The sequence below is a fragment of the Pongo abelii genome, chromosome 7 (genome assembly GCF_028885655.2).
Source record: "Pongo abelii isolate AG06213 chromosome 7, NHGRI_mPonAbe1-v2.0_pri, whole genome shotgun sequence".
Classification (NCBI taxonomy): Eukaryota; Metazoa; Chordata; class Mammalia; order Primates; family Hominidae; genus Pongo; species Pongo abelii.
In genome coordinates this window covers 36,807,553-36,821,638 of record NC_071992.2, presented here as the reverse complement: position 1 = coordinate 36,821,638, position 14,086 = coordinate 36,807,553, and positions in this window count along the sequence as shown.

Genomic DNA, 14,086 nt, shown 5'->3' with positions numbered 1-14,086 from the left:
GTTTTCTTATTTCTTTGTTACAGTCAGATGCTGTAATTTGTCACCTGGATTTTTTGGCTCTTATGAAGATATTTTTGTGCATGGATAAGTTGTTCAAATCAATCTTTCTGCAAAGGAAAATCCTATTGCACCATCTTGCTGACACCATCCTTCAAAGTCTCCAGTTATTTAGAATCTTTCTATTCCTCCTGGTAAGGAGAGGAATCTTCATTCCTCACAAATGAAGATTTCCTTTGGTAGTGTAAATATCCCTTACAAAAGGGTACCTTTCTATTCAGTTTCTCCTGAGTGTACAGTTTCTCAAACTAATCAACTCAAAATAATATTTATGCCAAAGAGGCATATTCTCAGGTGGGATATTCCATTTTCCTATAATTTATGTACCCAGTTCTATTAAGTAACACTTAGGTTGTATCCTACTTTTTTGTTTTACTTCTATGCATGACATTGGTACATTTCCAACAAGTAATAGCTTTACACACTTCTTTAGTTCTCCCTTGATACTACAGCTTTGTATATGGAATCTCCTAAGTCAAAAGTTTGCCAATATTCTTAAGATTCTGGTATGATATTGTCAGATGCATTTGAATCGAAGCAATTCCATCTTGAATAGGGACTGGATAAAATGAAGCTGAGATTACTGGGCTGCATTCCCAGAGGGTTATGCATTCTAAGTCACAAGACGATACAGGAGGTCAGCACAAGATACAGGTCCTAAAGACCTTGCTGATAAAACAGATTGCAGTAAAGAAGACGCCTAAAATCCACCAAACCAAGATGGCAACAAGAGTGACTTCTGGTCATCCTCACTGCTGCACTCCAACCAGCACCATGACGGTTTACAAAGCCATGGCAACATCAGGAAGTTACCCTATATGGTCTAAAAAGGGGAAGCATGAATAATCCACCATTTGTTTAGCATATAATCAAAAAATAACCATAAAAATGGGCAACCAGCAGCCCTCGGGGCTGCTCTGTCTATGGAGTAGCCATTCTTTTATTCCTCTACTTTCTTAACAAACTTGCTTTCACTTTAGGAACTCGCCCTGAATTCTTTCTTGCACAAGACCCAAGAGCCTTCTCTTGAGATCTGGATCAGGACCTTTTTCTGGTAACAATATAATAGCATCTCTTTCTGAAAATACAAATATATCTACTACCAGCTGTTCTCAGGAAAAGCTGTCCTCAATGATCTATCACTACTTCAATGCATTAACAAGATGGCATGCTCAAGGCTCTGTTTTGTGCCACTGTGTTCTATTTGCATGGTTTCTTTTTAAGCTTCTTGTTTTGAAAAGCTTGGGGATCATTTGAAGTGGCTAGGGATCAGACAGGAGAGAGGAGGAAGAAAAGAATGAAAAATATAAGAGGGAACCAATGAGCAAGAAAATGACCCTTTGTTCTATCAGTTCTGGAATCAAAACAACACCATTCTCTAAAAGCAAAAGAAAGAAATACAGTGGGGCATGAAATTTTACTGGAATACTGGCCAGTCGAAGCAATTACAATGATATTTTCCATTACGACCAGAAAAATATAATTTTCACTGAGAAGGGAAAATCAGGAGAGAAAGATGTAATGATGGTTCAAGAATTCCTATTGCCCTGTGTGTGTTAGTTGTAGCCTCTTCCCTTTGAGCAGGCTAAGCCCTCTTTAAAGCTCTCCTAAGCTACGGCTCCAGGGTAACATTTAAACAGCTTACACTCTGCCTTGAGTCACAAGCAAAGGTGAACTTATCAATTTTTGCAGCCATGCCATTCTGGGGAAGCATTTGCTTTTTTAATTGCTCAGCTAGGGTTCATTGGACATAATTAAACAGCTACCTGATTAGAGGGCACAGGCTGAGAATGGCAGGAACCAGCTGTCATGAGTCTCCTGCACTTTGAGTGGGTTCCTCCTGCCAGCTTTCCCCCTGCTGGGGTGAATGAAACTGAACCATTCACTCATGCTACCTTGACTGAGGAGGTGAACAGGAAGTCCCTTCAACCCAGCCAGCTAGTCAGCAGCAAGAAAATAGCCAGCCAAGTGTTTCTCTTTCACAACCAGATGTTAACTGAAAGCTTCGAATTTCAGGGATTTTATTAAATATGAGAATTACACCTCCTCATCATCACCTGCAAAAAGCAGCAGACTCCCTGGGGAAGAAAGGCAGCTCCACTTGCAGAGTGCCTCTTTCCTGGCTCCCTGCTGACATCTTTGAATAGGGCTGATGCCATGAAAAGGGATCTAGTTTCTAATCCCGAGAGGCTTTAGGACAGGAAGCATTCACATGGAAGGAAAGAGAACATTTTCTGTGAGCATTTGTCTTTGCCATTGCCATAGTTATACTAACTAAAGTTCATCAGCTTTTGAAAAACAATCATCTTGCAATGCAAACAGCTGCTCCAGCTTGATCTTGCTGATAGCTTTCCAAACACTGCAGGCAGAAACTTCTTCTTAGCCCACTCACTTCTTCTTAGCCCACTTAATTTGAGTAAGCAAATCTCTCATAATTATCCACAATCTCTTTATATCATAACATGATAGAATTTTAAAGTGGGTAGAAGCAAAGTTTTTGGGATAACCTTATTTTCAGGAAATTTATTTATTTATGGTAGTAATAATAAAAGTGTAACCTTATATGACCGAAGATGCCAAAAAATAAGGCCAATTATGCATATGCTGTATTTGACTTAGTACATTACTTCTTTTCATCTCTCTCCCACTTAGGGAGAAAATGGATAAACTTTCCCTTTAACCTCTGAAGTTTCACTGAAAAGTTAACTTACAAAGGTAGGTTAATTTTGAAACCATCTTTGCAAAAATTATAACAGTGAGAAAATAATGACAGTGAAAGAGATCTGATCTAACCAACCCTCATCTTGCCTTTAAACTCCAAACTGCCCTAGGTGATTCCCAGGCTTGGGCCAAGCCCTTCCCCAATTCTAAACCACCTTTATAAAACTAATGAAAGGCCACCAGTTTGGGAAGATGAGGGGCCTGAATTCTGCTAAAATGTAGGTGTAATTAAATAATTACCAGCTGTTATTCTGGAGGTTATAAGATTTGCAACTTTTCCAATTCACTGTTGTGAAACCTAAGTTTGGCCTTTTCAGATGTCTTTTCAGGCTTTTGCATGTCTGAACAAATGGCCCTATCCAGATGACTCTTGGCTCAACCTGTCCTGTGGCCCCCACCCAGAGGCAGATTCAATGCATGAGGACCATTTTCCACACTTTTAAGATTGCATTCCCAACCAATCAGCACCACCCATTCCCCTAGACCCCTGCCCACCAAACTACCCTTGAACCCCACCTCCAAATTTTTGGGGATATTGATTTGAGTAATTACTGTCTCCCACATGTTGTGACCGACCTTGTGTCAATTAAAGTCTTTATTGCAATGCCATAATCTCAGTGAACTGGTTTTGTCTTTGTGTAAACACCCAATGGGTTCACCTTGCTGCTGCCCGCACAGGGGAATTACAATAGAGAAAGAGTAATTCATAAAGAGCCAGCTGTGTGGGAGACCGGAGTTTTATCATTACTCAAATCAGTCTCCCGAGCATTCAGGGATCAGAGTTTTTAAGGACAACTTGGTGGGTGGGGGGAAGCCAGTGAGCCAGGAGTGCTGATTGGTTAGGTAGGAGATGAAATCATAAGGAATTGAAGCTGTCTTCTTGCACTGAGTCAGCTCCTGGGTGGGGTGGGGGCCACAAGATCAGATGAAGCAGTTTATCAATCTGGGTGGTGCCAGCTAATCCTTGAAGTGCAAGGTCTGCAAAGTATCTCAAGCACTGATCTTAGGAGCAGTTTAGGGAGGGTCAGAATCTTGTAGCTTCCAGCTGCATGACTCCTAAACCATATTTTCTAATCTTGTGACTAATTTGTTAGCCCTACAAAGACGGTCTAGTTCCCGGGCAAGAAAGAGGTTTGTTTTGGGAAAGGGCTGTTATCGTTTTTGTTTTAAACTATAAACTAAGTTCCTCCCAAAGTTAGTTCAGCCTATGCCCAGGAATGAACAAAGACAGCTTGGAGGTTAGAAGCAAGATGGAGTTGGTTAAGTCAAATCTCTTTCACTGTTTCAGTTACAATTTTGCAATGGCAGTTTCACCTGCAGTGAGCAGGAAGAACCCATTAGGCGATTACAATTGGAGAAGAGGCACACAAATTTATTAACATGTACAACGGGAAAATCACAGAGTGATTACCCACCTCCCAATGGAGTTCAGAAGCTTAACTATCACCCTGGCAAAATAAGTTACAAGAGGAGCAGAAGAGGAATTCTGTTGAGGGGCAATAAATGATTACTAGAGAGAATGAATGGTTCAGGGAACTTGTAAATAGTTCTCTTTGGAATTTGAATGATACTGAGAGACAGACATCACCTTGGGAAAAGGTCTATTCAGGTGTAGTTACATAGTTGGTCTTCTTTTCTGCAATGGATAATGAGATAACAGTTCCTCAGTCCTCTTAGGGTTCCTGGCGGGGTCTGAAAATGAAACAGCTTCCACTTAAAGCCAACTCACCAAGGAAAACAACTCTTTTGTTTTGTTTCTTGTCACCTCAGTATGTTCCTTCCTTAGCAACTTTTAACCAGAATTCTTTACTAAGGAGTCAGCAGAAACCACCTCTAGAAAACAAGAAATGGATAACTCATTTCTTCATCACCTTTAGCCAATCATCTAAGGTCGCAACTGACTTCCCTGCCCTCTTTGCGGTTCCAGTGTAATAGCTCCCCGGTTTCACAATACATCCTTCCTAGTAATATTAGAGACCACTGATCATAGAGTGGTTTTGGCCAGTCTAGGAGGATTTGCAGTGAGGGTTTTCATATTCCCTGCTTCAGCGTTTGATGTCAGAGGGCCAATAGCTGCACCCTCCAATCATGCTGTTGCCCTATTTTTTGTACGTGGAACCAACCTATGAAGAGGCATGGTGCTCAATTGTGCATGAGCATGTTCCTCCTTTCATAAATATATGACTCTTCCTATGGCTTATTGAATAGTATATTTGGCCACCCCATTCAGCATAAATCCCTGTCTTATTCTTCTGACATTTGAAGTCCTTGTTTTTGGATTTCTGGCCAGAGGCTGCCCTTCCCAGTCAGTCAAAATGGCCACCTGCTGGCTGCAACCCTTTATGAGAAATAAAACTCTCTTTTCCAAATGTATGAACCTCATCATTCTACAGTTGGCACCATAATCCAGGGATGTGCTGCTTCAGCAGCACTTTTTGCCATATTTATTGAGAAAAACACATTCTGTTTTGAAGTTGGCTTTATGAGAGGTACCTATATGTCCAGAAAATGTCAATCTATGTATTTATCTTGAAGTTGACAAGCTGGAAGGAAGCTTGCCTTTCTAGCGCTTATGTATCATTGCCCTTTTGTGGCTGCAGGCAATAATTTGCTATATTCTTGTTAACATCTATCCCTAAAAGCATCCCCTTCAAATGGTAGCTGTGAACTGAATTGACCTCAGAAGTAAAGAAAATGAAATTGTAATTAAAATGCAGATAGATTCACAGAATACTCTGTCCTAGTACACAAATGTTTGTAGGCTAATTTCCCAGTTGATGATGTGGAACTCAGCTTAGTCAATTGGTTTGGGCTTGTGAAAGCTAGTGTTGTGGAAATCTTGTTTTTTTGACAGAGAAACAATGTGAGGGTGGAATTGAAATAGATTCTGAGACATGTTTCTTTAGATCATGAATCCTTTAGATCATGCATTCTCAAAGAGTCTATTACTCCCAAAGGGATAGAATTGATTCTTATCTTTGTGGGTTGAAAAAGTGTATATGTTATACATGCACACATATTATATATATATTTCTATGTGTATTTCATAAGTAGTATATCTATAGTATTAAAATTTCATGGGAGATGCAATTAGAAAAAAATTGTCTAAAAAAATCTTCCATGGGGGAAAATAAAATTGAAATAAAAGTTAAGAAACACAGCTTTAGAACAAAGATAAAAGAAAACTAAAATAGAAATAAAGACTGCTTAAAATCTTTATTTAAAAGCAAATTAAAATTGGGAGAGCAGGAACCTGGTGAAAGAGAAGAAAAGACAGGGTTTTTTCTAGGGAGTGAAAATACAGAAATCATTTTCAGCTTAGGGACATAAATAGGCAAGTGCTTTAAAACTTATGTTTAGAGACAGCAAGCACCTGCTAACAGAAAGAGGAGTGAAAGCACAGAGGGCTCTTTTAATAAATTAAGCGTATGCTGAGTTAGTAGAGTAACATAAAGCTGCACTTTTAAGTTATGTTAATTCTATGTAATCTGTCTTTTAAATTCCTTTTTGCTTTTGTGACACTAAGTTGCTCATTTAAATTGACTAAGAATGCTATTCTTCAGAGGAGAGAACAGAAAAGGGTCTGGCATAGTCAGGGCCAGGTTCATGGACATGCAACCTGTGCAGTCATACAGGACACCATGTGTAAGTGGACCCCATGCTTGGTTCAAGACTCTTTGAGCAAAGGAACCAGCATTTCATTTTGCACTATGTCCTGCAAACTATGTAGCTGGTTCTGAGTAGAATACTAAAATAAGGGCCATCCTATATGAACAGATGTCTAGTCTTTGCAGAGATATTTCCCTTTGCCAGTTTAGGTGTTATGAGAAGAAAGCTGACTAGGGGAAGTTGCAGACAAATTCTTCTTGCTTAAGTGCTCTAGGGGTAATGATTTACTAAACATTTGCAGAAGTGAGATAACATAGTGTCTTTAAATGTCAACATATATCCTACTTATAAGAAAGTATTCCTACCACCAACTTCAGCTTCATGCTGTTACTCAATTGTTCTTCCTTTATGGTCTTCAACTCCACCACTATTATGATTGCCATAAAAATTGCAGGTGTTGGAGCTTGGAAACCAATAGCTTAAAATACGATTCTTTAATATGCTGAACTGAAGAAGAAACTTCAAGATCTCTTTGACCTCCCTTCCACTATCTCTCCCAAAGAACAAGATAAAGTTGTTCTCTAAAGTTATTTTATCCACTTAAAGCTGACTCACCAAGGAAAACAACTCTTTTGTTTTTTTGTCTCCTCCCTGTCCTTTCACGGTCAGGAACTCAATTTTTAGGGTTTCTTTGGGGTTCCTTTGGCCAAGGGGGGATTCCTTCAATCAGTATTTTATTTTTTCTTTCTCAATGGGGACATTGCCATGGGACTAGAGAAAGAGTTGGATAGAAAGTTGCCTAAGGCTAAAGATAAAGGGCACAGATAGAAGACTTCAGCACTCTGGTCAGCTTCCCAGACAAGGAAGAAATGGCCAAAGGGCAGTTGTGAAACACTAACATGAAGTACCACTTTTCCTAAAGATAAGATCAAACTTTCCCAGATCTTTTTAAATGATATTATTCCATTGGTTGATGAGTTACCTCTTCTATTGCATGAAGACATGGCAAAAAGATTAAAGCAAGCACAAAGTATTTACTTCCATATAGCAACTAGCTAACCATTGGAATGAGATTTAACTCAGCTTGAAAGAGACAGCATAATTTAAAGCAATTTACTGTCTTGGAATTATATTGCTTGGACCACCTTGAAATTATATTGCTAAAGTAGGACAGCTAGAAAAAATAAAGATCAGTGAAATCATCAGATCCCCATTGTACCTTATTATATCAGCCTTTCTTATGTTTAAACCTACCATAACAACTCCTGAAATAAAAGAGATACACAAGTTTGCTTTTTCCATCTAGGAAGAAACTATATAGCAAGCAATGAAATGTCAAACTGGAAAGGGTAGGAGAGAAACAGAAAACAGTCTGTTGAGAACATATGCTTGGTGAATAGAAAATCAGGAGACATATTAATAATTCCTGGTAGAGGACCCCACGATGTTGTTCATTGCTTATTCTTGCTTTTATGTTTTAATTCACCAAATGGTCATTGAGCACATATTGTATGCAAACAAGTATGCTAGACATTCTGTGAGATTGAATTTAAGCTATAGTCATTTTTCTTCCAATCCTGCCTTCTCCAATATTTATATATATTTACAGGGCTTTATTTATATTGCAATAGAGGCTCCCTTCATCTCTCCACCTCCTAGCGTCCATACATAGCTTTAAAGCTCTTTTATAATTAGGTTGAATGTGTGTGAAGGAAGCCCATCCAGGAGCATGTAATGACTAATCTTCCCCAGACTGGTAAAATATTCAGCGGTGTAGCATTATTTCTCCAGTCATATTAATATAAATTTGAGGTGAGAAAGGAGCAGGGAAGATGAAGCTGGACTTTTTAACTGAGAAATATGTTTCTCAAAGACTCAGTCCCTCCAGCTCATAATTTTTTTCTGGATGTAAGATCTATGATCTGCTTCATCATTTGAGGTACAAGAAAGACTACTTTTATTTTTTTCAGTTAATTACTTGGAAACCCCCCTTCCTATTACTGTTAACAGACCATTCAGTGTCTGCCTATTAATAACATCCACCATCATCAAACAATCCAAGAACTTCAACAGGTTTCCTCAGAATATAGGACATAGGAGAAGAAGGGTTCCCTCTTAGGATTCCTGGCAAGGTCTGAAAATAAAACTGACAAAGACAGACACAGGAGAGAAGCATAAGCATTTATTTAATAAATTTTACTTGACATAGGAACCTTCATCAGGAAATAAAGACCCAAAGATACAGGGAATTCTGTGTATATTGTCTGCTAAGTCTGATAAAGAAGTGGATAGTTGGAGAGAAACAATTGAACAAAAAGGGTTAGGATTTAAGTCGTAAACTGGGGGGAAATCAGCAAGGCCTGTTTGTTCAGATTCTCTTCCGTGTCTTTGTGTCTTCAGAGATAACGGCATTCCTTCCCTCTGGGTATAGGTGGGACCCCTTTTGGAAGGAGGGTCTTATGATTACCTATTTCAAGGCAAGTTCAGCTGGGCTTCATGGCCCACTTCAGGGGAGAAGGGGCAAGAGGAATTCTGTTTCTATAGCCCACTTCAGCGGATAAAGGGGTCAAGGACATTTCAGTTTCTTTGGTCCACTTCAGGAGAGAGGGGGTTGGGAAAAGTTCAGAAAGACTACCCTGCTTTTTCAATTTTCTCAATTTTCTTCAGCTTAAAATACTCCATATGCCAAGGTGCCATACTTGGGGATATTGTGTTCTGAGCCCCAACAAGTATAGTATTTATAATTCTAAGAATGGGAATCTGATTTTTCCCATGAGTCCCTAGTTTCAGGACTTCCCTAATAATTCTAAATAGCTCCCTTGAAGAGTAAAACCACCCCACTCAATTTACCGTCTGTATTATGAGTTGGCCAGCTATGGCTTGTGGGTCAAATCCAGCCTGTGGCCTCATTTTGTATAACCCATGGGCAAAGAATAGTTATTTTTTTCATTTTTAAAGAGTTATAAATAAAAGCAAAAACAAAAGCAAGAAAGAATATAAAATAGAGTACTTATGTGGTCCTCCAAACCTAAAATATTTGTCATCTGATCATTTAAAGAAAAAGTTTGCTGACTGAAGCAGCTACGTTTTCTGGGGTATATACCCTGAGGTTCATCGTTACATGCCAGGAATCGTTAAGACATGGACATACATGAGGAGTTTAGGAGTGGAGCTTTAATAGGCAGAAGAGAAGAGAAGGAGAAACAACTCTCTCTCTAGAGAGAGAAGTCACCGAGTGGAAAGGACTGGCTAGTGGCATATGTGCCAGATTTTATAGTCCAGGTTGAGGAGAAGGTGGCTGGTTTACATAGGGCTCACAGATTGGTTTGATCAGGTATGTTTACACAGCACATGGGGAAGGCTTGTTGCCCCACCCTAATCTTATTCTGCAAATGGGCTTTTGAGTTGATCGGCGCCATCTTGCCTGCTTCTTACTGTACACATGCCTGGCAGAGAAGAGAAGATGGAGCCACCATCTTGAACATGTCTAGTCCCTAGTTCCTGCCAGCTTTCACCCTTGCAAGCTCCCAGCTTGCTTGTATATGTCTGCAGCTTGATTTTACAGGCTGCTCTTCATTAAAAAATGATTTGTAGCTGCTTTTTATGAAAAGGAAAAGCCTTACTGAGGACTTCCATACCCCTACTATCTGCCTAAGTAATTTCTTCTTAACTCCTGTATCATTCCCCTCTCTGGAGTGGTAACCCTAGCTGCTGTTATGGGGTGCTGGACTATGACTCTTCTGACTACTTCCTGGTGAAAAGGGGAGTTGTGTAGGGAACAGCAGCTAGGGCTCCTCCTGTGGTTAATGTAAGGGTCGTTGGAAGAAAAGCGTGTCTATCTGTGGTTCTGTCTGCAACACAATGTGGAGTTTGATTGCAGTCAGCCATCCTGATGGGCTGTAACACTGGTTTGCGTCACCAGATGTTGCTGAAACATTAAGATAAAACTAACATTCTGGCTGGGTGCAGTGGCTCACGCCTGTAATCCCCGGACTTTGGGAGGCTGCAGCAGGTGGATCACCTGAGGTTGGGAGTTCGAGACCAGCCTGACCAACATGAAGAAACCCTGTCTCTACTAAAAATATGAAATTAGCCAGGTGAGGTGGCACATGCCTGTAATCCCAGCTACTCGGGAGACTAAAGCAGGAGAATCGCTTGAACCTGGGAGGCAGAGGTTGCAGTAAGTGAAGATCAGGCCATTGCACTGCAGCCTGGACAACAAGAGCAAAACTCCATCTCCTAATAAATAAATAAATAAATAAATAAATAAATAAATAAATAATTTTTTTTAAAGTAACATTCCTTTTAGGATAAGTGGCATTGGATTTGGGTGGCTAGAATAACTTTAGTTAAACTTGGCCAAATCTTTCCTGCAATTATTAATCCCTTCATGACTTCCACATACCATCTAAGACATGCTTAACCTTCTGTCTTGTCCTAAACATCCCTCTTTTAAACAGCCAACTATTCTCTTTAGAAAAAGTATTTACCATACAAGATCCTTTTTTATATAAAATCTCTTTTCTTTATAACCTTCTTTGCATAGCCAGGATATGACATATTATCAAACCCAATAAGAAGTTTTAGAAGATTCAGTGATAGTAAAACTTTTAGGCTCCCTTTATGCTGGCAACTATTATCCCTGCTATAAGAATAATAATTAAGCAAAATACTACAGCAATGGACACTCTCTGTCCAATATTTCAGTTAGAAGGTGCTACCATGTATAGCTCTACTGCAAATAGCAGAGTGAGTATAGCAATTCCTGCAAGGGTGACATAACAGAGTATTTCCATCTAAAATTTTACTTGTCAAGATATAAAATTTCCATTTGGAGGTCTATGAATTTCCTTGATTTTATTTTCCCAAAGAAACCTCCAGGTTATGGGCACTCTACTCACTTTCATTACCTATCAGAATTTGCAGATTAATTTCCCAGAAATAGCATATTTATTCAAATTTTTACATTTTTCATCCCTTTTTATTTCTTCCAAGCTGCGGGAGATCACCATTTGATTCACAGGAATAAGCAGGGTTAGTCTACAATGTAGGCAGAAAGCTTAAAAACAATTAACGAGAATAGGATTTAATGGCAAATGTATAATAAGCTTTGGAGCACAATTTCTCTCTTCAGTCCTCATTTTTGGTAAAAACAAATTATGATAGGACCCTGTTGTTTGTAGAATAAACTGTAGTCTTTTGCTTGGCCTGATTATTTGCATAAAGTGCAGCAAGAATAATTATTTCTACATAGGCCTTTTTGATTGACTTTGATGGAACTCTGTTCCACAAAGAATCTCACATAAGGCCTTTTTTAGCTGAGCCCTGCCATGGGTTTGTATCCTTAAATACCTGTGAGTTGAGTAATCCTTTTCTTTTAAGGTCATGTGATAAACTTGGAGCTCCTATACCTGTTAGAAAGTGACATTCTTTACTGACCACAGGTCAGAAACCCTGTGCAGGGACTGTGTAGGCAAGGGTATGAGGCCAGTTCTCCCCAAGGGGCTTTTATCAGCTCTGTGAGTCGAGATTGACTCCTTAAAGGGAAACGCAAACTTCCAGTCAAAGCCTTGGTAAAATAACCAGTTATTTCCAATTGTGTCCTATTACAAAAGAAAAATGGATTCTTATTGCACTGATGCAAATAACTCTATTGCCATAAGTTAAGAGTACTCACAGATAGTTTCCAAATTCCAGAAGAACCAGAGAGAGAGAAACAAACATGCTCCAAGTTTTGTTCACAGGAGTATACCTTACTAAATTATTAAAGGCCATAAATAGATCAAAATAAGTTTCCTTGATTCTGAAAAACAAACAAGGATCAACAACATTCCAAGCATAACTTGAACAGGTTGCTTTAGCTTTCTTAGTGCAGTCCATTTAGTCAACTCTTGTTTTGCTTGATATCTGTGAACATTTCAGTTCTTCACAAGTCCTGTATGTTTTTATTCTCTATTCTAATGTTACAATCTTCAAGGCTATTAAAAACCTGCATTTGAGAACACATGTTACATTCCTGTAGCTTGATTATAAACCATCTTTTGAGAAGGAACAATGCAAAACAACAATTATCTGCTAATTACAAAATTTCCAGGGTAGTTAAAATTAAAAACATGACTGACAAAGAAGTTTAGTTATCCCCATGGTTTACGATGACTTTAACCTTAATTACAATTGATAGCATATACTTAGACATTAGATTTTAGAAATCCCATACAATTTGGGTACATATGTTAGTATTACTCATCAAAATATAACCTAAAGAATATTGGACATCATTTTGGCAATCTCATACAATTTAACATGTCAAATAATCCTGTTTACCACTTCTCTGGATGTTTCATGGGCCATCTGAACCATCCAGAAAACCAGGCATCAGGAAAGACAATTTTGAAACTTGAAGTTTCAGTGTTGAGACACCTGTTAAATGTTGAAGGTTTAAAACACTTAATGTTATGAAATAGAATTCCAATTGCTATAAATTATATATTTTGCCAAAATGATGACTTGAAAGGCAAAAAACTTTATTAGCCTTTACTATTACATGAAAATCCTGTTCAAAGCCAAATTTTACACTTGAATAAGTTTATTAAAGTTCAAAGCCAAATTTTACACTTGAATAAGTTTATTAAAGTTAAACCACCTTTTGATGAACCCTCATAGAAAATTTCATCTAATCATAACCAATTTGACCATGAGGTAAAATCTTTACAAATCCTTTATAAACCCTTTTGCTAAAAGGCAGATTAGCATCTTAAGACAAACTTCCATGCTTTTATTTCAAAACTCAGTTTGTAAAAAGACCATGTAATACCCTTTTGAATTTAGTTAATGTTTACACATTTTTTGCAAGACTAAATTTTATAATCTTTCAATAACTTACTTGAACATTTAGCTTTATCTTATCAAATTTAAGATAATCCCTTATCACTGGGAAAAATTTACATTTCCATGCTTTCTTATAATCTTTTACTAAAAACCACATATTACTGTTTTTATACACCTCGCATGTAAAACCATTTAGTGATCTCAAATACATGTTGCAGAGTTAACTGTTAGCAAATTTTACTTTTGGTGAAAAACTTAGTTAGTAAGCGATTTTAATTATGTACAAGGGGTGGAGCTAAGGACCCAGACAGAAGTGCAGATAAGGTCTGATTCTTTATAGCATCTAACTCCATGTGTCCCAGGCCTTACCTAGCCTTAAAGCAGACAGTATACAACCTTGGAACATTTAGCAAACCTAGTATCTAATTTGTATAATTTAGACATTTGCATTTTGACAACATTTGCATTTTACGAATAATCCTTAAGACTATTTTTATTTTCTAAATATTTAAGGCACATGAACTAAAAAATATTTGATTTCATTGCTTACTTTTCTTTAAGCTGATCAGTTAGAGCTCTTTTTATAGACATTACACACAACACATAAATATCAACACAAAACCGACAGAAGATTCAGCACTTGCAAGATTTTTCATTTGCCAGTTTCTGAATTGGCTTACTGCCTTCAGCATGGGGCCCTTGGAGGAAAAGGGCCAAGATAGCATGCATTTTTAGGGCCTAATAAGCAGACACAACTAAAGGCAAAGACAAATCCCCAAAATTAAGGGTGATACTTTGTACTGGATCTTGGATCTCCGAAAAAAAGGGAGATACTATGGAAGAAGTCAGTGAAGATTCTACCATGCATTTC